The sequence below is a fragment of the Protopterus annectens genome, chromosome 1.part0, assembly GCF_019279795.1.
Source record: "Protopterus annectens isolate FY-2018-M chromosome 1.part0, PAN1.0, whole genome shotgun sequence".
NCBI classification, from domain to species: domain Eukaryota; kingdom Metazoa; phylum Chordata; order Ceratodontiformes; family Protopteridae; genus Protopterus; species Protopterus annectens.
In genome coordinates this window covers 42,472,423-42,498,907 of record NC_056725.1, presented here as the reverse complement: position 1 = coordinate 42,498,907, position 26,485 = coordinate 42,472,423, and the positions used below count along the sequence as shown (strand labels likewise).

At 40.3% G+C, this 26,485-nt stretch overlaps 1 protein-coding gene and 1 pseudogene across 4 annotated transcripts in view; both read left to right on the top strand.

Annotated features, from left to right (window-relative positions):
* The window catches only part of LOC122810216 (kinesin light chain 1-like), a 2,247,025-nt gene that overhangs the window by 1,297,041 nt on the left and 923,499 nt on the right, over positions 1-26,485 (top strand). The window lies entirely within an intron of this gene.
* Positions 797-1,688, top strand: LOC122801081 (annotated as a pseudogene).

The window sequence follows — 26,485 nt, the reverse complement described above, 5'->3', positions numbered from 1 at the left end:
AACCTGAGATGTACCTTTGGACACTTATCGGCTCTATAAGCATTGTGGCACATGTGATAAATAGGCAGCACTATAGTACGTACATGTAGATAGGTAGGTGTTTGAATCTCAGTACAGCCACGTATACTACTGTGTGTGAAGCATTTCCCCTGTGGCTACTGCGTGTGTTGGTTATACCATTTTAGGGCCTGTTGACCCCCTCCCCATGATATTTCTTTAAAGAGCCAGTTGATGGCATCCACATTACAAGCACAGTCACACATTTTCTAACAGAAAGACACTGTGGTTCATGCAGTAGTCATATCAGTCTGTATTGTACATAACTAGAGAGATAGGTCATATAATAGAAAGTATCAACTCTGTATGCATGTGTGTTTCAATGCATGTCCCAATGCAGCTGTGTGTTCATGTTTCAGATGCCTATACCATGTTAAGGGCCTGTGAACCCACTATTGGCAATCCTAACAGAACCTGCAATTGCAACCCACTAGAACAGTATTGGCAGACACAGCAACATGTATTCAGCAGTATTGTTTGTACAACTAGGAAGGTTCAGGTTCTGCAATCAGCAGATTGTGTGTGTGTGTGTGTGTGTGTGTGTGTGTGTGTGTGTGTGTGTGTGTGTGTGTGTGTGTGTGTGTGTGTATGCATATGCATGTATGTACATGCATCCCTTTGCAGCAGTCTACCTGTGTTATGGCCACCAGCATACATCTCAATCCTGCAAAGAAAGACATCTGGTTACATCCATATTTAAAATGGAGCAAACACCAAAAATTAAGCACAGCCTTCATGAATTGCTGTGACTCTCTTCTGTAGGTATGTTCAGTTCCTTAATGAGTTTCTGACAACTGCAGAACTTTACTTCATGCTGGGACACAGGGTACACTATTGCGTTTTTGCTGACAGACCTGAAGCTGTTCCTAAAATTAGCTTAAATGAGATTTGATTTATTCATGTTTTAAAGACTGAGCCTTTCAAGTGGTGGCAGGATATTTCCATGCAGAGAATGGCAAGCATCCATAATCATATACTAAACCAGTTTCACAAAGAAGTGGATTATCTAGTTTGTGCAGATTCTGATATGAAATTTAATGATCATGTAGGAGTAGAAATTCTCGGTGAATTGGTTGCAACAATTCACCCAGGGTTCTATGCTTCAGATCGTTCCAGTTTACCATATGAATGAAGATAATTTTCTGAAGCCTACGTACCAGAGGATATGGGTGATTTTTATTATATGACTGTATTTTATGCTGGGACTGTGCAAGAAATTTACAAGCTAACTAGTTTCTGTTATGAAAGTATTGAGAAAGATAAAAAGAATGATGTTGAAGCAGTGTGGCATGAAGAGAGCCATTTCAATAAATTCTTGACGTACCACAGACCTACCAAAGTACTTTCTCCTGAGTATATCTGGGACAGTAAAATGAAAGATGAACCGTTCTTAAAAAGGAAGCGGTTTCTTGCTGTTCCCAAGAACCATACAGAAATCCAAAATTAGCATAAGTTCTTTTGACTGTCCATTAAATAACACAGTAAAATAATAGTAGATAATTGACAGACTCATTGTGAGCTTGCAGAGCTTTTATTCATTAGTGCCTTATTTTAAGACAAAATACTGTAGCAGTATATTTTATTTATAATTCCCTTTATGGATGAGTGCAAGTGCTGTGTAAGAGCAGTGAAGCAAGTCACACTGACACAGCATTTTACCAACTGTTACAATAAAATATATTAATGGGAATTAATACCTCAGGATATGGAAATAAAATAAGCTGTATATTTTGGATGATACTAAAATTTTTAAGTCTAAACGTACTGTATTTAATTGCTGTGGAACAGAATATATTAATATTGAACAAGAGCTGCAGAGTTGTTCAGTGTGTATTGGTAATCACTACAATGTAATCTTGGAACCTATACCATCATTACAGTGAGTAGACAATAAAGGTATATTTGAGGTTGCTTTGTACCCACCTTTTTTGAAAATGAAGCTTATACTCTGGTTGGGTTTTCCTAAAGTATTTTGAAAATATTTTGACTCCTGCTGTTATACTTTGTTGATTCACAAGATAGTTGTGCTTAGACAGACACAGCCATTAAAACTAAACTGTATTACATGGCCCTGAAATGTTTGTTTGATAAATGAATGATTTCATACTTAGGTTTTGCAAAATCCCAATAAATGTGTTTTGCTGGTAACATGACATAATGCTAATATTACAAAAAAGTATTTATTTGCTAGTATTACTGCTTTCACTTAACTACTGACTGTTTAACGATATACTTAAATGAAATAAAAGTTGTTGAAGGACCACCAAGTAAACCAATGATTTTAGTACTTCTACTGTGTTTAATTTATGAACTTCATCCAAGACCTTTCTGATGAAGTTCACAATTTAAAGATAATGAAAGTGGTTTAATAAGTGGTTGTCTTTGTAGTCCTTTAACAATTTTTATTTCATCAGTGGATTTTTATTGTTGAGTCAGTTGTTTTTTCAAACATTTTTAAAAACATACTTCTCAGCTGTATGATTTTCATTAGCAGATTATTTATTTAACATTTGTTTACCGGGAAAGTCCAATTTGGAACAAAACCAATTTTCAGAGGAGACCTGGGGCGAAACATTCCAGACGCATGTCTTTCTAACGTGGAAGAAAACTGGAGTACCCAGAGAAAGCCCACAAGAATGCAGGGAGGACATGCAGGCTCCGCACGGAAGGCACTCCAGCTGAGAATCAAACCGGAGAACTCTTGCTGTGAGGCAACAATGCTGCCACTGCACAACTGTGCAGTAGTTACTGTTGTTTAGCCATAATTTCACCCATCTTAATCTGAATTAAGCTGCTGGCCATCAAGTATGATATTTCAGTAGATTTCTGTCTCTGTAGTATTGAGTATTCCCAAAGAAAGATTTGCAAAAGCAATGGCTAATAGTAAAGTGCCATGCGGTGGATGCAGTTGCCAGAAGAGTTAATATAGATATTCATGCTTCTAGTTGGCGAAAAATAGATCAAGGCTGGGCTAGAGGTGTTTCTTGGACTGCTTTAAAGTATAAAACTTTTCCTTAATATATGTCGCCTGCCCAGATTTAAACTCCATACACTATTACTAGTATAGCAGGTTCCCACTCTTGTCAGTTGTCAGATTTCTGTCTTATCTACCTGTTCACAGAATAAGTAACATAAGATGTTTTTGTCTTTTATTTACAGATCATATTTTTGTATGTCTTAGTTGGTGGCTTCTATACAAGCTGAATTTAGATGGATTTTTTGGACATTTTTATATATACCTGGAAAGACCTATTTAACTGAATTAAGTCCAAACAAAGATTCCTTATCACTAGCATTACTAGCCTGTTTTGAAGACCAATTCTGAAAAACAAAGTGTTCATGTAAAGGCCGTAGATGATTTCATAAAAGTTTAGAATTCAGAGACATCCCTAATATGGTGCTTTAATTCGAAGACCTGCAGCACCACCCTGGGCTGTCTCGGAAGTCATGCAGTATGCTAAAAAAGGCAGTTCAGGGGAGAGGCATATGCTAATTAGCCATATGCTCTCTCTCCCATGGAACAAACTCCAACAAGGCAGCTACACACAGAGTGATTATGCTCATGCTGTAATGACACTTCTAACAATCTGGGGATCGGGGGTAGGGGATGCAACTAGACATCAGGCATTGCTCTAAACTCATGTGCCATAATGGCACTTAAACCAATTTGGGGACCAGGAGGGTTGGGGAAAACACTAGACACCAGGGACTCTGGGATATGATGTTGGACTACACTGCCTGTTGGCCTAGAGCTGAAAAAGGAGACATAAGAGGCATTCAATCATTTGAGAGACAAGGGGACTGTGGTGTGTGTGTGTGTGTGTTTGAATGTGTACTTTGTGTCTTAGAGTGATGGGGGGATGCGTGTGTTTCCACAATGCAGTGTCAGCAGTTAACTACCATGAATAGTGATGATCTGCATGGCACTGTACTTGATTGCAGTTCATGGGCATGCAAATGAGTTGATAATGAGATCTGTCTTCATTCCGGTTAATATGTCTATGAATCATAAAATACCACATTGTGTAACAGGCCTGTTTTACCTCAGCCCATAACCTGCTGTGGTGGGGTTTTCATGAATCCCAGAACATGATTTTTATGCTCAGAGGCTTAGATGTATAGTCAAGTACCATATTCAATCATAGCCTCACTTCAGGCTTTGTGCCTACTGAATGGCACACAGCAACGGTTATCCCACTGCACAAAAGGGGCACCACCATGGACCCCAGCAACTACCACCCCATTAGCCTGACAAGCCTTGTCTTCAAGGACATGGAACGTATCATCTTGGAGCTTATAAACAAGGACATAGGTAACCTCCAAACTCTGGATCCCACTCAATTTGGGTTTGTAAAATGTAGGTCATGTCTCCTAAACCTGATTGACTTCTTTGAAGCAGTCACCAGAGCCGTGGACAAGGGTAAGGTGGTACACACAGCCTATCTTGACCTCGCCAAACTTTCAACACCATCTCCCACTCTGGAATTATAGATAAACTCACTAGACTGGGCATAAATCCCTATGTCACAAGATGGGTGGCCAGCTGGCTCACTGACAGAACCCACTCAGTGAAAGTAGCTGACTCCAAATCCAACTTCAGACCAGTGACAAGTGAAGTACCACAGGGCTCAGTCCTGGGTCCTCTCCTGTTTGGCTTCTACTTTTCAGAAGTCCATGCTAATACAGCAGGTCTTCGGCTAATGAAGTTTTCAGATGACTGCAAACTAGGTGCCATAATAGAATCACCTAATGATGTGGACATTCTACAAAGGGGTCTCACTGAGACTGATGCTTGGTGTCAGTCATGGCCTCAAGCTCAATGCCAAGAAGTGCATTGTCATCCCCTTTGGGAAAAACACTGTACCCATGAACTACCACATAGGCGGTAACCTACTAAACACTGAAAGTGTGATAAGAGACCTTGGGACACAGGCGGACAGTAGTCTCTCTTTTGATAATCATATCACCACAGTAGTCAGGAAATCCTTCTACGTGGCACACCTCATCACAAAGGAGTTCACCTCCAGAATAAAAGAGGTCATTGTTCCTCTCTACTCATCCCTCATCAGACGCATTATAGAGTACAACGTCCTGTTTGGCATGCACCTTGCAAGACATCTACAACAACTAGAAAGACCACAGAAATACCTCATTAAGATGATTACTGGCCTCAAACAGATGCCATATGCAGACCGTCTCAAAAAACTCCAGCTCTACTCCGTCGCTTATCACCTACTCAGAGACGACCTCTGTCTAACATACAAAGCCATGTCAAACCCAGATCTGTTGGACATACTACACGTAAAGAAACCCCAATCCCTCTGAGCCACACACTCCAGGGACCTAAACCTTGCCACCAAAATAAACAGAACATGCTGGAGGGATAGATTCCTGTCACAGAGATGTTCCATGCTCTGGAACAGACTACCCATTCATGTCAAGTAAAACTCCTCATTAGCCCTCTTTAAGAAAAATCTTGACAATCGGATAGGAAATAGGAAATTCACCCCAGGGATCACTTCTGTGGCTTTGCTAGACAGGGACGCAGGAAAATAACTTTCTTGGGTGGCGAAAGCCAGGGAACTTTTTTGACTAGGCTTATATAGGCTTCAGGGCTGATAGCCTAGTACCTACCTATGAACCTATGAACATGCATGGAAAGTAGATACCAGAACAGGTTGTGCGTGTGAATGCACTTTCCAAAGTGTATGTGTCATTACATGACAATAGCTATCATCAGTCTGCAATGTTAGTCTGTCATGATTTTCCCACAGTTAGCCAGAAAAACACATTTTATGACAGATGGAAATAAAGTATGTGTCAAACATCAGGACAATCTGCAGACATATGCAGGGGTCACAGGTATGGCCACGATCTGAAGTACCCTGCAGGTTTCAGTCCATGTTTGGCAAGGTGTGACCTGTGACAACAACTGAGGCAGTAAAGAGGTCCCAAGAGTGTAGGACAACAAAAATGTCATACGGTCCTGTACTGATTGTATATAGCAGTTATTGCACAGCAGAAGCACCTCAATGTTATGACAAATAGTGTAAGCTAAGGTAATGTCACACAAAGAAGGTGTCATAGTTGCAAACCAGAGGAAGTCCTGTGTGTTGCACTTGCCGTGGTATGTCTTGCCATCTGTCATGTTACTACAGGTCGTATCCCATACTCCACATTTGATAATGTTGCAAAGCCATTCATTGACACTTAGCTATGTGCAATATGTATATATGTGAAGGCTCTGTGACTACTTGGTGCCCCCAATGACCAAGTACATAGGCATGAATGATGACTGGCTCCACCCACATATGTAGGTACAGCCTAAGGCTGTGTGAACTGTAAGTATTTTGCACTCTGTCATTGAACCACAAACTGCTAACACATTGCAATGAGCCGTACAGTGGGTATGGAATGCTCTCAAGGTCCCAGCCTTAAGCTGTATGCAGACAACAGTGTCAGCATGCCATACAGCAATTACATGTCCCCACCATGTCCCACATCAGTGCCAACTCCATAAACATACATATTGCGATGACAGGCCTGGGTACCCAGGATGGCAACATAGTTGCATTCAGGCACCAACTATTGGCAGTCATCAGGAATTGCTTGTATGTGGATCACCACATAGGTGAAGGGACTGTATCCAGACAAATTGTGGACATTATCTCTGAATAGTCGTCAGTCAGTAAAACAAGACATTGCCAGCATGGCTAGTTTGCTATGCACCTATGCAGACATCTGATGAATCTGTAAAGTTTATGTTAACTCCCACAAAGGTCAGCCATGTCCCTCAACACACACACATGTGGCATTGGTACAGCATAATATGTTCATTTATGAACATGTACAGTACAAGCTGTGATACTACCCAAATCACTGACATTCGCAATAGGTGTGCACTTGTGTGCATTACAAAACCCAACCCACAAATGCAGTATGACATATGCATCCAGGTATGCAAAGGCTGCCACTATGAATGCTACAGTGTTGACGTGATTATCACTGGGGCCTTACATGTAAACTCCTTGGCTGTTGACTCTGCCACCAACTTCCAGGACAAATGTGGGGATGTGTGCCTGGGAGGCGGTAGCTCTACCAAGGTTGGCGAGGAACTCCTCTGTTATGTCAGTGGTGCTTCTGTAGCAGGCCTTCCCCAAGTGCCAGCATGGTCCCCGGGCACAGCTACATCCTTTTGCCATGTGTTGTGTATTAAGTCTGTGGCACAGTGTTGGACCTGTTCATAGTCCAATGTTGTTGACGGTCCCCACCAGTTCTGCCCGTGGGGCAGTTTGTTGCTGCATGTGCTGCCGGCTTCACCCCAGTAGTATCCTGTGATGTAGTCTCAGGCAATCCAAGAATGCCACAGTCTCGGACTCTATGTATGGTGAGCGACGTCTATGATACATCCCACCTGGAAGACATGAACAAGGGAACATATCACAGGACCGCATACATTAGCTACCATCATATACAGACCATACACATCCACATTTGCTAGCACTGTCCACTGCTAACCCTCACATTATACCCCTGCCATCTATCAGTACAGTATGCATGTGAGTATTGGGAAATTACCAGCTTTACAGCATGCGTTGCCCCCTTTATCCTGATGTTTCATGTTCCCCCCACTGAGGACCATTAATGTGTATAATCCATCATTCATCATTCACATCACACAACACATGCAGCAGCTGGGGACATCATGGAGGTTCCCCACCAGGGAATACCAGGCCATCAAACATCTACCATACACCTATAGGCTATAAGGCCAAGCCTCTTCCCAGTGTCATACATAATCTTCAGGAGTGACCTCACTATGGCATGCAAGGAAATCACAGTCTCCACATTGCTGGGACTGCTGGCTGTACGAGTGCAGGTCAGGCTCCACTATGTTAACACATGCATGCACACACACACACACACACACACACACACACACACACACACACACACCCTAGTAAGTGACCTGGACTGGCCTTGTTGGCAGCTCACGTGTCACACACAATCACCCTGCAGTGGAATTGGCACCATGTCCACATCAGGCAAGGTAGCTGCCAACACCTTTGCATGTCTGACCTGGTGACACATACACCATTGGAATACCACCTGTGTTCCTGTTGGATGGGGACATCAGATGCTGCCTTGCATACACATGGGCTAACTTGTGCCCTAGGCATATGACCACTCATGGCTCATAGCCTAGTAACCTGAGATGGTGCAGGATTTCCAGAAATGGCCTGACTGCTGTGACAGACTGTGTTATGTGTCCATACACATCACTGCCATCGACTGCTGGGTAGATGTAACTATGGGCAACGTTACAGTACCATGTCATCCAGCCTACATCTGACAAAAAGGTAAATGCTACTACAGGTGCATGTGGACATTCCAGGAACATCTGAGGTACACAATAACCGACAGAGGTGTATATATGGTGTAGGGTGACCTATTCACAGGTGTCTGACATCTGCAGTACCAGACATCATTATCTTCTGACTGCAGTCCTTCATAATTTGCCACTAATCTGCCAGAAAAAACAAACGTTTATGGAAAACATGACAAAAATTGTAAGGCAAATATCAGGACATTCTGCAAAACCCTGTACAATTCAGAGGTATGCTGCAGACATACCCATCAGGGGATCTCTGCAGGTGCTGGACTGCAGACTAACATGCAACTTGACAGTCCCAGAAGTGTTGTTGAGAGCTGCTGTTTAAATTCCTATTTTACATGACTGCATCCCCCCCATCTGCATTCCTTTACATACTTAATTATTTGATATGCCTGATATAGTGCTGTACCCCTTTTTCAGAATAAATCCACAAAAGGTGTTGTGAATAGTCACAGTCTGTCTTCTTGAAGAAAGTATCAGACCTGTTTAGCACAGGCATCAGCTTGCCTTTTGTAGGTAATGCTCATGAAGAGGTGATGGCCTGTACACCAATCTGTTGCTCCCATTTGCTAACTGCATCCAGGACAGCTGGGCTGCTTCCCTATTAGCCAGTATCATGGCAATACAGTGCTATAATTAAGGCCTTCATGTGGGCCTTGTCCCTTTTCCTGGCCTGTCAGAGGGACATTATGGAAGTGTTGGTGTTACAGCATCACAGAGGGTAGGTGGAAATACTGACCACTGTTTGGAGTGATGTGTTGTGTCCACAGTTTTGCAAGCTATGTCTGCATACCTCTCAACCTCTTAGCACAGGAAATGTGGACACAGCACAACAAAATGTGTGGACAAAGGTTCACAAATAGGGAGGGATTTTAAATATTGGTATAATAACCTTAGATAATTGCTAGAGTAACAGGGTTTTCTTTTGACATTCAGTTTCTGAGGCATTTGAAGTCTGACACTCAAATGTGTATTACTATTTAGTGACCTCCATCCTGATATCATCCCTGTGATTTAGCAGAATACCACAACTATTATAAGGAACAGGCCATAAATATGAGCCATAACCCTGGACATTCTGTGGAAATCTGTACAGTCACATGTGGCACTTGCAGCATTTATTCTGCATACTGGTTCTGTGTCTGTGTCAGAGACCCAAGTACAGTTATTTTGGCCAGTATATGTCAGATTACTGTGTGACTTGCTGACAGGATGTGTTCATATAACTCAGTTGCTGTACTCAAGAGGTCAGTTGACCTACTGGTATGTTGCCCTGGCTGCAGTTGAAATGGCTCTGTGTTCATAATTTGGCAGTGGTGTTTTTTTGCCCTAAAGGTATATCCCTGTACTGCCTGATAACTTTACAAATGCATCAGCATACCAAAAACTGTACATATTTTCACAATGTCCAGAGTTTGTGCTCATATTTTTGGTCTGTTCCTCACAATATTTGTTTTTTGGCAAATAACTGGGATAATCTGAAGACTGATGGCCTTAAATAATGACAAAGGTTTGAGTTACAGATTTTGAATCCTTCCGAAAATGTGTGTTAAACCAAACCATGTTACTATAGCAACTTTCTTATATGTATAACTGCACTATGTAAAATATGTGCCTACTGTTGGACCTCTGTCCCCCACTTTGTCAGTGTTCATCCAGTTTTGTGCACTAAGAGGTTAATAGGTATGTGCATCAATAAATTCCCAGAGCTGATTTGGCGTAGTGATATAATGCTCTGACTCGAGTGTAGAAGGTCCTGGATTCAAGAGTTGGCAGTGCTACCTTTTTTCCTTACTGCTAAATGACTGCAATGCATGATATGTTTGAAAAGCATCACAAATTCCCACAGCTCATATGGCATAGTAGCACAATTCTTTGACCCTAGTGCACGGGGTCCTGGGTTTGAGACTTGGTAGTACTATGTTTTTTTTCCCTAATGTTAAATGACTGTAATGCATAATATGTTTGAAAAAGCATTACAAATTCTCACAGCTCATATGGCTTAGTGATACATTGCTCTAAGTGTAGTACACAAGGTCTTGGGTTTGAGACCTGCCAGAGCTGGTTCTTTTGCTGCTGGGGAAAATGGGCTAATTAAGACAGAGTAATTAAAGCAGTTTTAAGTGGGTTTGTATGGGTTTGCGCAATGCTAAGTGATGCCAAGAGGTACTTAGTCCTTTTTGGTTTCACTTAAGGCTGCTTATTCCTGCTTAAACTCACACTAATTTCAAAAAAAGAAAAGAAAAAAAGGCGAAAGGAAAGTGGTGAAATGGGGGCAATCAGGGGGAAAAAACAATGTGAAAGGCAGCTAGGGATGTGCAGGTTGGGTGTAGGAAAGGACCATAGCTCTCCATTTCTTCTGTAGCAACAGCTGTGAATGATGTGGACAATTTGGAATTTAGAACCTCACACTACACAGGGAGGGTGTTCCAATTAACCCAGAACAATAGAAGTGAAACAATTGCATAGCAAACAGAACACATGCATAAATGGAATAACAGCCAGCATTGTAACAGCATGCCAGTTACATTTATGGCAACAGGCCACCAAAAATGTTATTTGAACAAGGTATGTTAATATGCAACCAATTAAATATATGAACAATAATAGAAGACAAGTCCCAACATTAGGTTTTGAGAACAACATACCCATATTATATGAATAATAATTACTGATGCAGATAAGGGGTGGGGGGAGAGAAAAAAAGTCCATTAACAACTGTATAGGCTTCTATTTTTCATAACAGTACTGCTTAAAACTCTACAGGTCTACCCTCACTTTACATCTACCTATGGCCCATAGCTTCTGTAGCACATACATAACTGTTAAACTGTCAACCTGGAATGGTATGGGGCAACATGTGAGAACTCTGGGTACATGACTATAGGGGACTCAAACATGTCAGAGTTACATATATAGGTTCATAGGTTCATAGGTTCATACTCGGCTATCTGCCCTAGGACATTTATAAGCCTAGCCAGAGTGTGTTTGGCTTTTGCCACCCATTTTAAATTAATTTTGCTATACCCTTTTTCAAAGTTAGTATACTGTGCCTCTGTCTAACAGTGACACAGAAGTGATACCCAGGGTAAACCTACGATCTCCCATCCACTCATCAAGATTCCTCTTGAAGAGAGTCAATGAGGGACTCTGCCTAACCTGGACTGGGATTTTATTCCAGAGTGAAGGGAGCCTCTGGGTTATGAATCTGTCCCTCCAGCATGTCCTATTTATTTCAGAGCTGAGGTTCAAGTCTCTCGAGCACGTAGCTCAATGGGATTTGGATTTTCTGAGGTGCAGCATGTCCATTAATTCCGGGTTGGACATGGCTTTATACGTCAGGCACAGATCGCTTCTGAGCAGGCGGTATTCCACTGAGTAGAGCTGGAGTTTCTTTAACCGGGCAGCATATGGCATCTGTTTGAGCCCTTTGATCCTCTTGGTGAGGTACTTTTGGGGTCTTTCCAGTTGCTGCAGGTGTCTGGTAAGGTACATCCCAAAAGGGGCATTGTACTCAATTATGGGCCTGATGAGGGATGAGTAAAGAGGCACGATGACCTCCCCTGATCTAGATGTGAATCCCTTCATGATTAGGTGGGCTATATAAAATGTTTTTCTAACCACTTTGGCCATGTGGTTTTCAAATGAGAGATTGCTATCAACTTGGGTCCCCAGGTCCCTAATTACTTCTTCTGTACTTAATGGATTACCACCTATGTGGTAATTTGTGGGCACTTTGTTTTTGCCAAAGGGGATGACTATACACTTTTTGGCGTTTAGCTTGAGGCCATGTCTCTGGCACCAGTTGTCTGTTTCTATGAGGCCCTTTTGGAGGATGCTTGTGTCGGCTGGAGAGTTGATTATGGCGCCCAGTTTGCAGTCATCTGCGAACTTGGTCAGCCACAGTCCTTCCGTGTTGACCTGTACCTCCGAGAAATATATACCAAACAAGAGAGGTCCCAGGACTGAGCCTTGTGGGACGCCACTTGTAACTGGTTTGGAGTCTGACATGGCTCCAGCAATTCTAACCATGTGGGTTCTGTCCTTGAGCCAGTTTGCAACCCATCTAGTGACATAGGGGTTTATATTTAAGCTGGTGAGCTTATCTATAATGCCCGAGTGGGGTATTGTATCGAAAGCTTTTGCGAGGTCCAGGAAGGCTGTGTGGACCACCTTCCCCTTGTCAATGGCCTTGGTGACTGTTTCAAAGAAATCGACCAAGTTTAAGAGGCAGGATCTGCACTTAACAAAGCTGTACTGGGTAGGATCCAGTGTCTGTAGGTCCCCAATATCTTTATTTATGAGGTCCATGATGATCCTTTCCATAGCTTTGCAGACCAAGCTAGTCAGGCTTATGGGGTGATAGTTTCCAGGATCCGTTGAGGCACCACCTTTGTGGAGAGGGACCACTGTTGCTGTACGCCACTCTTTAGGTACATATCCTGTAGTAAGGCTGAGATTGAACAGTAGTTTTATGTTTGGGTTTAGCTTTTCTTGGAGTTCATGTAGGACACAGCCCGGGACACCGTCTGGTCCCATTGATGCTGTGTTTTTTACTTTGGAGAGGGCGGCTCTTACCTGAGCATCTGAGATGTCAGGGGGCAGCACTCTGCTGGGATAGGTATTTGCCCTTTTGGTGGGGAGTTTGCTGAACCTGTCAGCTAGGATGTTGGCAATGTCTGTGGGTTCGGTGTATTTTTTGTCATTTTGGACTAATTCTGAGCATATCTGGGAATTCCCACCCAGGTTCCTAACATAACTAAAGAAAGCCTTGTGATTATCCTTAGTGTCCTGTGCAATTTTTCTCTCGAAGCTGGCCTTAGGCGATTTTATGAGTGCCCGTAGTCTTTTGCTAATACTGATCAGAGATGCCTTCCCTTTTGGGATTTTGCTCTATCATGTAGTAGCTTCCTCCTTCTATTGTATAGTTTGTTTATGGCTGGGGTCCACCAGACAGGACGTCTGCCTTTGGAGGATTGGGTCTTGGTTTTATTTGGGATTGCATGATCCATGCATTCCTGAAGGTGTTCATAGAATGCGTTTATAAAGGATTCTGCAGTCTGGGCCGTATTTTCCACAGGCCCGGGGGCTTTGAAGGATTCCACCTCAGTTTTGAGGAGTGTGAAATTTGCTTTAGAGAAGTTTTTCACTGTGGTTTTCTGGGCAGGGGTGGGGTCGGGATGTGAATATCCAGTGAGATTAGTTTATGGTCTGATCTTACCAGTGATGGATACACTTCTGGTCTGGAGCATAGAGTCCCCATGTTGGTGATGATCAGGTCCAGTATGTTTTCCCCTCTTGTGGGAGTGGTAACAAGTTGTTCCATAGCATTTGAGTTTATAAATTCTAGGAACCTTTGGGCTAGGGTGTTGGAGCTAGAGTAATGCTCCCAGTCTATGTTTGGGTAGTTGAAGTTGCCCAATATAATGGTGTTTGGAGAGACCTTCATATTTTCCAGTGTTCTCTGAAAGGCCAAGTGGGGTTCCTGGGTTTGGGAGGGTGGTCTGTAGCAGACTATAAACTGGAAAGCAGTTTTACCCACTGTTAGTTGCACATGGATAGTCTCTGATGCTTCGTGCTGTGCCACCAACCTGGAGGTGTGGGTATCTTTGACGAATATTGATACTCCCCCTCCTTTTGTGGTTCGGTCCAAGTTTTGGGGCCGAAAAGCATTGTATGAGGTATAACCTGGTAGTGCTGGGGTGCTCTCAGGAGCCTTGAACCAGGTTTCTGTTACTGCACAGATATCGATGTTCTCCATGCTAAGGAGAGTTTTGAGTGAGTGCATCTTGAGGTTTAAACTTCTGGCATTGAGTAGCATTACTCTTAGTTTCTTATCCCTTGTGATACCTATGGAGGTGGGTTTGTCTTTTAAGCCTTGCCTAAAAAAGGCACTATGGGGGTAGCAAGAGCCTTTGCCAATATCCAAAAGCCCAGGGGTGACAGGTGCAAGCCGTCCCTAGTGAAGCATCGTGGCTTGTCGAGCATGTCATCCCAGGCTGACAGGCATTGGATCCCCTTTGAATGACACCAATACTTAAGCCAATTGTTGAAATTGATCATCTTGTCTTCATATTGTGGCATCATTCTTGGTGAGGGTAAGATGCTACTCAAGGTCAGGGTCATACCAGCCTGGGCTACATGCCCAGAGAGCTCCTCTATGTCTCTTTTCATGTAGTCCAGGGAGGTACGTCTCAGGTCATTCACACCAGCATGGACAATGACTGAGTCATATTTGTACTTGCCTTGGAGTGACCTGAGTGCTTGTGTTATGTGGCGGATCCTAGCGCCCAACAGGCAGCTCACCGTGACCTTTTCCTTGTTCAGCCTGGTGAGCGGGACGTCAGTGTGCCTAATGACAGAGTCACCTATTACAAGTGTATCAGGTGTGTTGTTTAGCCTTAAGAGCTGTGACTGTTCGGCACACTGGCTTTGTGAGCTATGTGTTGCACATGTTTTGTTTTGGGGTAGCGGTTGCTTGGGTGTCTACTTTGGAGGTCTCTGCTGCTTAGGCAGATTTTTATTTAGCGCCTCCGAGTATGTTTTTGTGTGTTAATGGTTTGGTTTGCTGTCGTGGTAGGTCTATGAGAGACTGGAATTGTAGTGAGTGTGGTTTCCTTCTCCTCCTGACTGGTTACACCAGTTCTGAGTTGAGAGAGCTTAGCCTCCAGTTTGGCTATATAGTTGCATCTCTTACATGTGTTGGAATTTGTTGGGAGGAGGAGAGGGTTCTCTGTGTACATGAGGCAGTTGTAACATTGCCTCAAAATTCCCAGATTCACCAGCTGGACCAGAGAGGAGATTGACAACTGACCTTTGGGCATGCTAGAATAGTATTGGGAATTCCTTTATAATTGAAAAAAAGGGCCAATGGGGAACAAGGTACTCAAGGGGGGTTTGTGAGGGTGTAGTGCTTTTAATTTTTTAGTGCTGACTTATATAATTGCTTTAGTGAGCAAGTGCCAGGTAACTTAAATGCAATGTGTTACAGGTAACTTAAATGCAAAAACAACAAACAGTAACTTTCTTTCAAGTGAAACAAGGAAATAAGTACAGTAAGCAATGCAGATATTACTAGGGATCCACAGAAGCGCTGAAAAGCCGTGTTTTAGGTGGAATTAGCGTTTCAGGGAAATAACAAGCAAACAAACAACAAGCATACAAACAAAGCTAGATTCAGCAGGCCTGGATCTAGTCTATGCTACAGCAAACAAGGTGTACCAATTTCAGTAAGAAACAGTTCAAATATGCAGGCACTATAAGCCTTTAACCAGAAATTCCCAGCTCAGAAGGGCAGAGTCCAGCCTCTCCTCCCACAAGAGTGCAGACCACGAACCTTCTTAATGTAAAATAACTGGCCTGAAGCCCAAGTGCTTAAACCGGAACTAATACACTTTTAGAATAACAGACAGTGAGCCCTCAATCAGCAGTTCCAACTTAGAAGGATGTAAGCTACGTGTCCTGCCACCACAGTGCAGGCCACAAACCTTCCCAATGTAAAACAACTGGTCTGAAGCCCAAGTGCTTAATCCAAAAGACTTAGAATGATAGCTACACTTTAATCAAGTTACTACCAAGCAGTAATAAATACAATTGAATACTTTAAAGAATGCCTGGATTAGTGCTCAAGTTATACAAACAAAGCTAGATTAAGCAGGCCTGGATCTAGTATATGCTACAGCAAACAAGGTGTACCAATTTCAGTAAGAAGCAGTTCAGATATGCAGGCACTATAAGCCTTTAACCAGAAATTCCCAGCTCAGAAGGGCAGAGTCCAGCCTCTCCTCCCACAAGAGTGCAGACCACGAACCCTCTTAATGTAAAATAACTGGCCTGAAGCCCAAGTGCTTAAACCAGAATTAATACACTTTTAGAATAACAGACACTGAGCCCTCAATCAGCAGTTCCCAACTTAGAAGGATGTAAGCTACCTGTTCTGCCCGTACAGTGCAGACCACAAACCTTCTTAATGTAAAACAACTGGTCTGAAGCCCAAGTGCTTAAACTAAAAGGCTTAGAATGAGTTACACCAAGCATTAATAAATACAATTGAGTACTTTTAAGATGACACAAAAGCAAAATAAAGTAGGTAGAAACACAAATACAGTAAAAGCAGATACATTTTTTTTTGAGTGAGCAAATGAGATGGGCCCAGGAGTTACAGGACAGAAACAAGTGCAAATGCAGGCCTTCAAATCAGAAAGTTGAGAGAGATGGAAGACCACCCAAATGGCCAATAACTACAAATTCTGGGCCAGAACCACTCCTTATGTGGTAGACAGGTTACCTAATGCTTACCACTCCCACTGATAAGCTAGAAGGCTTCCCTCCAACACAGAAAGGCTTGGGGGCTCAGAAGCTTACAAACAGTCCTGGATACAGCAAATCTGTATCTGGAACACTAATTACAGGAAAGGTAGGAAAGAGGCTTACAATTTTTTTTTTCAGAAAAGTAAAAACAGTAGTAAAAACAATTCACATGCAGTGCAAGCTGGCACACTTGAGTATGTAGCAATATTAGTCCACACACACTTTGAAAAAATGCAATGAAATTAAAAAGGACTAAAAGCAAGTGCAGAAAGGGTTTATTAGGTAGAATGCGGTAAAGAGATGGGACTGGGGGAGTGTCCTAGATCAAATCTACAGTGGGGCGGGCACTGCAAAAGCCACCAAATTTAAACTACAACCAAGAACAGGGAGGGGGTTTCAGCAGATATGTGAGGAATCACAGTGCAAATTATAAAACCCAGAAAATATATACTGATCTCTCTATATTTGCAGAACAGTAAGACAACAGACATCTAAGCAACAATTTAGCTCTATAATACAGAATAATACAGAAAAATATACTCAGCTCTATATATTTGCAGATAGTCTTGTAAGGCTGTCTCTCAGCACACATGTTTCAATTTAAATGCAGGCTGTTATTAACAGGTCAAATTAAGGAAACCTTGAGTTAAACAACACACAAGCTATAAAAAACAGTTATATCAGCTGAAGACAAGGCAGAAAATGAGGGGAGGGGGAGACAGTTTCAACAGAGATGTGAGGAATCACAGTGCAAATTATAAAACCCAGAAAATATATACTGATCTCTGTATATTTGCAGAACAGTAAGACAAACAGATATCTAAGCAACAATTTAGCTCTATAATACAGAAAAATATACTCAGCTCTATATATTTGCAGATAGTCTTGTAAGGCTGTCTCTCAGCACACAGGTTTCAATTTAAATGCAGGCTGTTATTAACAGGTCAAATTAAGGGAACCTTGAGTTAAACAACACACAAGCTATTAAAACCAGTTATATCAGCTGAAGACAAGACAGAAAATTAGGGGAGTGGGGAAGACAGTTTCAACAGAGATGTGAGGAATCACAGTGCAAATTATAAAACCCAGAAAATATATACTGATCTCTGTATATTTGCAGAACAGTAAGACAACAGATATCTAAGCAACAATTTAGCTCTATAATACAGAATAATACAGAAAAATATACTCAGCTCTATATATTTGCAGATAGTCTTGTAAGGCTGTCTCTCAGCACACACGTTTCAATTTAAATGCAGGCTGTTATTAACAGGTCAAATTAAGGGAACCTTGAGTTAAACAACACACAAGCTATAAAAAACAGTTATATCAGCTGAAGACAAGGCAGAAAATGAGGGTGGCGGTGGGGAAGACAGTTTCAACAGAGATGTGAGGAATCACAGTGCAAATTATAAAACCCAGAAAATATATACTGATCTCTATATATTTGCAGAACAGTAAGACAACAGATCTCTAAGCAACAATTTAGCTCTATAATACAGAATAATACAGAAAAATATACTCAGCTCTATATATTTGCAGATAGTCTTGTAAGGCCGTCTCTCAGCACACAGGTTTCAATTTAAATGCAGGCTGTTATTAACAGGTCAAATTAAGGGAACCTTGAGTTAAGCAACGCACAAGCTATAAAAAACAGTTATATCAGCTGAAGACAAGGCAGAAAATGAGGGGGGGGGGAGACAGTTTCAACAGAGATGTGAGGAATCACAGTGCAAATTATAAAACCCAGAAAATATATACTGATCTCTGTATATTTGTAGAACAGTAAGACAACAGATATCTAAGCAACAATTTAGCTCTATAATACAGAATAATACAGAAAAATATACTCAGCTCTATATATTTGCAGATAGTCTTGTAAGGCTGTTGCTCAGCACACAGGTTTCAATTTAAATGCAGGCTGTTATTCATATGACGAAGAAGGTGTACCCTGCACTGATGTTGTGTGAGTGTGCTTCTGGCATACATCACCTGGATTCATATCTGTGTCCAAGGTTACTGACAGCAGTGACCACTAGCCATGACAGCATGACACTTGAGAGACATGTATCAGGAAGAGTGCATGGTGTATGTATCTATCCTGCTGTCATTTGCAGGCATGGGGTTGGACAGTGGAGCAGTTGTACATGGTTTATTTTATCGTTTAAACATGGTTTAAGTGTAGTGTCACCAAAGACTGTGGTCACAGTTGAGCATACATCCCTGAGATTCATGCATGACAGATAGTGCACTGTGTATTAATCCTTTGAAATAATAAGATCTGGAATGCAAACGTTAACACAAGGCAATGCTGCAGGGGGCACACTATAATATATTACACATTACTATTCAAGGTTCAGATCTTAGTTCAGGGCATATTTCATTTATATCTTGTTTTACAGCTCCATAATCTACAGTTTTGCATAACAGCTGGTTATCAGAACAACCTCGGTTAATACATGCTGTCAAAGCCATATTTGCTGTGAAGCACCTGTACACATTCTATTTCTTCAGCAACATACCAGATTAAACACAACAGTTTGTGGTATAAATCTTTATTTGTGTAACATTACACAGTGCTTTCTTACAGTTGAGATTCTCCGTTCAGTAGTACTGCATATCCTGTAGATCAGTATTGGTCTGACAAATTTTATTTATTCATTGCACTCAGAACACACTATACCTACTGGCAGTAAACAATGGACTCCTCCTTATTTATTGTACCATATACTGCAAGATAGATCTGTACTCACCAGACTCTCGGCGCAGCCTGGCCAGTCTGTCCCCATGGGTCTCCACATTGCTAACTCTGACATCTGCAGCTGTAGGGAAAAAAACAACCATTATGCATACTTGTCTATCACATACTCAGGCTAGAATTTGGTACAGCTATGGGTAAAATACTTATAAACTACTGAGACATTGCTGTCTCAAGGATCTTGGATTCACTGGGCCAGGAAAACCCCCTTCCTCTGCTTTAGGTCGGCATATTGATGTTTTACCTGCTCACCAGTTCGAGGGATTCTAGTGGCACTGGTGAGGTTGAGTACCAGATGATCCCAAGCCTTACATTTGTACTGGGAGCCCTGGTACTGGCCCTGCAGCAGTCTGTCATCATGGTGTTGCACAAAGAGCCTAGCCATGATCCTGGACTCCAAAATGCACCGCCTCTGTGCCCAAAAGCACACTCCCTCTCCCACTCCAGACATAGGTCCTGCAGTGATCAAACTTCAACAGGCTCTGGCTGTATTCTCATCTGTGCAGTTTAAATAAGCCCATATCCCTGACCTTTGCTGTCATTGGAACTTTTTTTGAAAATGCTGAGCACCACGCCGCACTGTGCAAACCCAATCAGCTATGCTTAAACCTGACCTTTTTGACAAAACAATAAAAGCATCTGGTTTCTGTTTTTAGATGTCTGGCATGTGTTCCTTGCAAATGTCAATAACTACATCTGTAAATAAAATTAACATTAATATATAAATGCTTTCTGATGTAAAAGCCGAATGGCCAGTCTTGGTATTCGAACCATGCACCTACTATACACAAAGTCAAAACTCTAACCACAGAGCTAACTCAGCACTCAAATTTGCAGCTATACATTTCTATATAGCTCTTCAAAGACATTTAAGCACTGCTAAGCAATGCGCCATGCATACCTCTCTACTGTACAGATTTTCGCAGAATGTCCAGGTTTTTGCTATATTTTTGGTCCGTTTTTCATAAAATTGTGGCTTTCTGGCAAATTAGTGGCACATCATTGAAGAGTGAAGTTAGAATATAATGGCAGACTTTTGAGTTTTAAACTTCATACCCTTCAGAAAATTCATGCTAATGCAAAACCTGTTATTCTATTGACTTTCTAAGTTTGTAAGAGCAATATTTCAAAATTGTCCCTATTTGTACCACTTTTTTCTGGGTTTGTCCAGATTTCTTAATCTAAGAGCCTGAGAGGTATGGCACCGTGGTGTGCCAACCCCCTCAGCTATGCTTAAACTTCACATATAAAGGAAAAAAATACAATACAACCATTTTAAATAGATTTTTGGATTATCCTTACTTTGCAAGGTTTAGCTCTGATGCCGTTGCAGCTCACCATGTAAACTAAGATTTAAATGGGGGGGGGGATTTAATTTATTACATTTACATACATTTACAGTACATAATACTTATTTCTACATTAAACATAACTCAGCAAACATAACTAGCATTGGTAAACCATTCAATTAATGGTTTACCAGTGCTAGCTTCCAACTATACACACTTCACTGCTTTCAAGGAAACTTGTTCCGTGTAAATAGTTGAATACTCGTTCATGTTAGCACATGAACATGCTGCTCACACTATGTAGAGTGCACAAAGCCCATTAATAATGCAGGGATTGTGCACTCTGTACAGTGCTACGGGCAGCACAAAAATCCTCCGTGTAGGCTCTACATGGAGCCTACATGGACTTTCAAAATACTGGCCAATGTCTTTGCTGTAGCACTAGTTTTAGCTTTTCAATTTAAAATTTCCTTCCTAAATTAAACTTCCCTTCATGTTACTTAGAATAAATTCAAGACGCTTTTTTGCATGTTGTGCTTCAAGGCCTAGAGATCAGTGTGTGTTCACTAATGTTGTTAGTCTATTTTGAATTTCCATAATAGCCATTAAAAATACGCCATCTTCATCATTATTTTGAAATGATAATATTGACATCATAAGAATGTTTCCCGTAATATTGTTACTCCTCTTATTTTGCTTTTAAAAGACAATTGTGATAAAATCTCAGGTTGATTTGAATTAAGTATATCCTGTTCTTTCTTAGCTGTGTGTGTCTCCTGGACAAAAATCACTTCAATGTTGTTACTTTTTATATATTTATTAAGTGCACCCATTCTCTGGATGTTACCATGTACACCATTGCCTTAACAGGTAGTTTCTAATCCATGATGAGAGTAATATTTTATGCATAAAGTGCAACTACCTGTTTGTAAGTAATCTAATGACATACTCACAACTCCTACTGCAATAGTTTTCATCTTTCCTCTTTTGTGATATTGACAATAATTTATATTCTTCCCATTAAACACATTAAAACCACTGGATTCGAAATATTCCTAGTTTAATTACGTATATTCTAACTAAACTACCCTCTACTATCCTCTAACCCAAGATGTATACCTAGCCTTTCAAATTCTTTATAACTGTGAGCTCATATAAAAGAATATTTTAGTTTAGCAACAATGTAACAAATTGTCCAAAACAAAAACGTGCTGAATGGAGGAACAGCAAGAAAAATAGTTTATTACACACAAAACAAATTAACTGCTTTTGTCCCTCTAACAGGGGTATATTATTTTATAATATATTCAACGTTCTGAATTTTCATTGTTAGGAAGTAGACCTGTTTAACCATGTTGTCTACCAATATTGCCAATGCATCTACCAATATTGCCAATGCATGAGTTTTAGAACCCCGTGCAGCAACAATAGGTCTAAAAGGTGGTTCCCCAATCTTCTTGTGTAACTTGGGAATACCAAAAATTGTGGAACGATAGGATGTGAGTTTTTGAGAAAGTCAAAAATTTCCAAACTAATACGTTGTTCAAAGACATATTCTTGTAAATAGGAATCAGTCCGACTACAGGCAATATTGATCTGGTTTTTAGAAACCTAAGCATAAATCTCTTCATTTAACACAAGATTTTGCATAATTTTGGAATAATCATCTGCTTTAAACACAACAATATCCCCACCTTTATTGAGCACCATAATGTAACAAGTGATGAAACTCAGCATGGCTAAAAGGAAGAATTTAACTTTTATTCTTGGTAAGCACTTTCATGCCCTTAAACAGCTCTTCATCAGGCCATAATCATAAAATAAAAGAATCACAGTTTAAATATGATAAAACATACAGGTTCAAAAACACATGACCATTCAAATCCCCAAATCACAGTTAACTAAGCAAATACAAAGTAACCAACCAATGACAATTAGTATCACTTCATTTAAAATGGTCTCATGACTTCAAGATAGGTCTTAAATGGACCATCTCATTTAAACCCAATCCTTTATCAGCCTAAAATATTATGATCCATCTAATTTCATGTTTCTCAGTAGTATTCCTAAAATCACTTAAAAGCAGATCTTCTTTCAAAAGCATTAAGTTGTAAAAATATGAGGCTCACCATTCTCATTTATGTCTGGCTAGAGCATTCTTATCATCTCAGGTATGTATGCTGTAAATAATCCTCATTTATGCCTGGCTAGAGGATTCTTATCATCTCAGGTATGTATGCTGTAAATAATTCTCATTTATGTCTGGCTAGAGCATTCTTATCATCTCAGGTATGTATGCTGTAAATAATTCTCATTTACGTCTGGCTAGAGCATTCTTATCATCTCAGGTATGTATGCTGTAAATAATTCTCATTTACGTCTGGCTAGAGCATTCTTATCATCTCAAGTATGTATGCTGTGAATAATGCTCATTTATGTCTGGCTAGAGCATTCTTATCATCTCAGGTATGTATGTTGTAAATAATTCTCATTTACGTCTGGCTAGAGCATTCTTATCATCTCAGGTATGTATGCTGTAAATAATTCTCATTTATGTCTGGCTAGAGCATTCTTATCATCTCAGGTATGTATGCTGTAAATAATTCTCATTTATGCCTGGCAAGAGCATTTTTATCATCTCAGGTATGTATGCTGTAAATAATTCTCATTTATGTCTGGCTAGAGCATTCTTATCATCTCAGGTATGTATGCTGTAAATAATTCTCATTTACGTCTGGCTAGAGCATTCTTATCATCTCAGGTATGTATGCTGTAAATAATTCTCATTTATGTCTGGCTAGAGCATTCTTATCATCTCAGGTATGTATGCTGTAAATAATTCTCATTTACGTCTGGCTAGAGCATTCTTATCATCTCAGGTATGTATGCTGTAAATAATCCTCATTTATGTCTGGCTAGAGCATTCTTATCATCTCAGGTATGTATGCTGTAAATAATTCTCATTTATGTCAGGCTAGAGCATTCTTATCATCTCAGGTATGTATGCTGTAAATAATCCTCATTTATGTCTGGCTGGAGCATTCTTATCATCTCAGGTATGTATGCTGTAAATAATTCTCATTTATGTCTGGCTAGAGCATTCTTATCATCTCAAGTATGTATGCTGTGAATAATGCTCATTTATGTCTGGCTAGAGCATTCTTATCATCTCAGGTATGTATGCTGTAAATAATCCTCATTTATGTCTGGCTAGAGCATTCTTATCATCTCAGGTATGTATGCTGTAAATAATCCTCATTTATGTCTGGCTAGAGCATTCTTATCATCTCAGGTATGTATGCTGTAAATAATTCTCATTTACGTCTGGCTAGAGCATTCTTATCATCTCAGGTATGTATGCTGTAAATAATCCTCATTTATGTCTGGCTAGAGCATTCTTATCATCTCAGGTATGTATGCTGTAAATAATTCTCATTTATGTCTGGCTGGAGCATTCTTATCATCTCAGGTATGTATGCTGTAAATAATCCTCATTTATGTCTGGCTAGAGAATTCTTATCATCTCAGGTATGCATGCTGTAAATAATTCTCATTTATGTCTGGCTGGAGCATTCTTATCATCTCAGGTATGTATGCTGTAAATAATTCTCATTTACGTCTGGCTAGAGCATTTTTATCATCTCAGGTATGTATGCTGTAAATAATTCTCATTTACGTCTGGCTAGAGCATTTTTATCATCTCAGGTATGTATGCTGTAAATAATTCTCATTTATGTCTGGCTAGAGCATTCTTATCATCTCAGGTATGTATGCTGTAAATAATTCTCATTTACGTCTGGCTAGAGCATTCTTATCATCTCAGGTATGTATGCTGTAAATAATTCTCATTTATGTCTGGCTAGAGCATTCTTATCATCTCAGGCATGTATGCTGTAAATAATTCTCATTTACGTCTGGCTAGAGCATTCTTATCATCTCAAGTATGTATGCTATAAATAATCTTCATTTATGCCTGGCTAGAGCATTCTTATCATCTCAGGTATGTATGCTGTAAATAATCCTCATTTACGTCTGGCTAGAGCATTCTTATCATCTCAGGTATGTATGCTATAAATAATTCTCATTTATGTCTGGCTAGAGCATTCTTATCATCTCAGGTATGTATGCTGTAAATAATTCTCATTTACGTCTGGCTAGAGCATTCTTATCATCTCAAGTATGTATGCTGTAAATAATCCTCATTTACGTCTGGCTATAGCATTCTTATCATCTCAGGTATGTATGCTGCAAATAATTCTCATTTATGTCTGGCTAGAGCATTCTTATCATCTCAGGTATGTATGCTGTGAATAATTCTCATTTATGTCTGGCTAGAGCATTCTTATCATCTCAGGTATGTATGCTGTAAATAATTCTCATTTACGTCTGGCTAGAGCATTCTTATCTCAGGTATGTATGCTGTAAATAATTCTCATTTACATCTGGCTAGAGCATTCTTATCATCTCAAGTATGTATGCTGTAAATAATTCTCATTTATGTCTGGCTAGAGCATTCTTATCATCTCAGGTATGTATGCTGTAAATAATTCTCATTTATGTCTGGCTAGAGCATTCTTATCATCTCAGGTATGTATTCTGCAAATAATTCTCAATTATGTCTGGCTAGAGCATTCTTATCATCTCACGTATGTATGCTGTAAATAATTCTCATTTACGTCTGGCTAGAGCATTCTTATCATCTCAGGTATGTATGCTGTAAATAATTCTCATTTATGCCTGGCTAGAGCATTCTTATCATCTCAGGTATGTATGTTGTAAATAATTCTCATTTATGCCTGGCAAGAGCATTCTTATAATCTCAGGTATATATGCTATAAATAATCCTCATTTATGTCTGGCTGGAGCATTCTTATCATCTCAGGTATGTATGCTGTAAATAATCCTCATTTACGTCTGGCTAGAGCATTCTTATCATCTCAGGCATGTATGCTGTAAATAATCCTCATTTACGTCTGGCTAGAGCATTCTTATCATCTCAGGTATGTATGCTGTAAATAATTCTCATTTACGTCTGGCTAGAGCATTCTTATCATCTCAAGTATGTGTGCTGTAAATAATTCTCATTTATGTCTGGCTAGAGCATTCTTATCATCTCAGGTATGTATGCTGCAAATAATTCTCATTTACGTCTGGCTAGAGCATTCTTATCATCTCAAGTATGTATGCTGTAAATAATCCTAATTTATGTCTGGCTAGAGCATTCTTATCATCTCAGGTATGTATGCTGCAAATAATTCTCATTTACGTCTGGCTAGAGCATTCTTATCATCTCAGGTATGTATGCTGTAAATAATTCTCATTTATGTCTGGCTAGAGCATTCTTATCGTCTCAGGCATGTATGCTGTAAATAATTTTCATTTACGTCTGGCTAGAGCATTCTTATCATCTCAGGTATGTATGCTGTAAATAATTCTCATTTACGTCTGGCTAGAGCATTCTTATCATCTCAGGTATGTATGCTGTAAATAATTCTCATTTATGTCTGGCTAGAGCATTCTTATCATCTCAGGTATGTATGCTGTAAATAATTCTCATTTATGTCTGGCTAGAGCATTCTTATCATCTCAGGTATGTATGCTGTAAATAATTCTCATTTATGTCTGGCTAGAGCATTCTTATCATCTCAGGTATGTATGCTGTAAATAGTTCTCATT